Source organism: Octopus bimaculoides, chromosome 20 (genome assembly GCF_001194135.2).
Source record: "Octopus bimaculoides isolate UCB-OBI-ISO-001 chromosome 20, ASM119413v2, whole genome shotgun sequence".
NCBI classification, from domain to species: Eukaryota; Metazoa; Mollusca; class Cephalopoda; order Octopoda; family Octopodidae; genus Octopus; species Octopus bimaculoides.
In genome coordinates, this window is record NC_069000.1 from 31026614 (window position 1) to 31029153 (window position 2540).

Sequence of the window (2540 nt, forward strand, 5' to 3'; positions counted from 1 at the left end):
AATAATAATACAAACACAACAGATTATTTATGTGGATATCAGTGAGAATATTTGGTCTTATTTAGTAAAAAAATATTATGTAAATTATTGAGGAATCAAAAGGAAATAGTATCGCTTTGTTGTTGACGTGTGTGTTTAAACGCTGCCAATAAACCTCTGTATTGCCACCATTATTTATACGAAACTTAGGTATTTAGCTCGTTAATAAATGAAGCTAATTATTTTTCCGATTATTCTCTGTCGAGGTCTACTTCCCAGGACAGTTTCATTCATCAGGATGTGTAGTAAATGCAAACAGAAGTTAACAACCACAATCTTCTGGAAGAAACCATCGCAAGAACCAAACAATCGATAAGGATAATGTAATGGAACTAAACGCGACAGTAAGACGTATATTATTTATGTCTTATAATCAAACATACAGAGCTGATGTTATTTCATACGACCAGCGATCATCAAAAGAAAAGACAATATCATTTTACTTATGTTAATATTTTTAATGTTATACGTATTTTAATGACAAGCCATAACATATATACAAAAACATCCACACACATATGTGTGTGCGCGCGCGCGTGTGCGTGTGAATATATATGTATATCGACACAGCGACACACACATATATATATACGCGGTCTGATCAATATGTATCCGGACTGTTGCCATAGTAACGAAGTTAAAGCACGCAGAGTAGAGCTGATTGGTAAAGATTGACCTTGAACTCTGCCGTGCATGCGCACTAAGTTATAACGTTCGAGCTTACTTCCGTTGTTTACAGATGTGCTTCGAAGTAACGTGTGTAGCGTGTGTTCGTCGCATTGAATATGACAGATAACTTTGAGTAGAGAATCTGCACCAACTCTTGCCAAAAGCTTGGCGACAGCTGCTCAGACGCCTATGCAAAGTTTTCGAAAAGTTTTCATCGTTCTCGACACAATCAAGGAGAATTTGCGCAACTGAAACTCGAGTGTCTTTTCGGTAAGCTGAAAGCAGTTTTGACACAAACTTGTCAGACATGCGTCTCATACACAAATCTTCAGTGATAACGAACTGAACTGAACCGTAACTAATCTGCACATCTTCTGATAACTCACGGATGGCGAATCGACGATTTCTCCTCACAATTGCACGTAAATCTGCGATGTTCTACTGATTGCAGGTCTCCCAGAACGTTCGTCACCATCGACATTTTTCGACCATACTGGAAACATCTCAACCACTCGTACACTTGTGCGCGGCTCATACATTCCACTCCATGCACTTTCTACGACTTAATGTAAACCTCTAAGGAGGTATCGCCATGACAGCTTTCTCTGTCATAATCAATGCGACGATCACACGTCACACTCGTCATTTCTAAGCACTGTTGTAAACATCGGTGGTGAGCTAGAACGTTAAGATCAATCTGTGCCAAGCAGCTTCACTCTGCGTGCTGAAGCTTCGTTACTATGGCAACAGCCCAGATATTTATTGATCAGACTTCATATGTATGTATATATATATATATATATATATATATATATATATATACATGCATAATTTTGATATTAGTTATATAATGCGTATATTGAGATACAATGTAGAGGAAAGTAAAAGAAATAATATTAATTCATTTTAACAGATGCACTTAGAGACCAAAAAATCTAGTTTCTTAAAAAAAACTTTAACGAATACCGCATTTGGTACTCGGCACTAAATTGGCAGTAGAGTCGAATATTTTCTCCGTGTAATCTGACAGTGGATTTGATGATTTCTTTAATATTATCATCTTAATAGAAATAGAAGTTTATGCAAAAGTTAAACCATAAAAATCAATGACGTCAATAAAGAAAAAAGTAATAAGAGAAGTAGCGAAGAAAATACTAAATATTTCTCTTTAGATATTTTCGTGGGGAATGTACTGAAAGGAACGTAGTTAAATAACAGCTTGTTAAAACAAGCGGTACGATATGTACTAAGCTTCTTATGTGTAACCAGATACATGTATGTGCGTGCGTGCGTGCGTGTAAGTTTGTGAATATGTGCATGAGTATGTGCGTGTGTATATGTATGAAATGGTTGTGTGTATATATATGTGTATGTAAATATGGCAAATCTGTGTATCTATTAGTCTGTAACACTATGTATGTGTGTGTCTGTGTGAGTGTGTCTGTATTTGTGTCTATCTGTCTGTCTATCTGTTTGTTTGTGTCTATCTGTGTGTGTGCGTTTCTGTGAGTGTGTCTGTGTGTGTGTCTATCTGTCTGTCTGTCTGTTTGCTTGAGTCTATCTGTGTGTGTGGGTATGTGTCTACTCTCTTCTGTTAAATCTGAGGATATACAAGCATTTAATGGAGAAATACTACAAGATTATCAAAAATAAGCAAGAGACTAGTCCTTGAAAAAAACTAGCTCAGGGAACTAGAAGCAAGGAGAGGAAGAGAGGCAATGATGAGGAATGATGAATATGTAGATAACAAGATAGACAGATATAGGCATATCTGCGAATGTGTGTGTGTGTGAGTGTGTATGAGTGTGTAGTATGTGTGTATATGTATATAT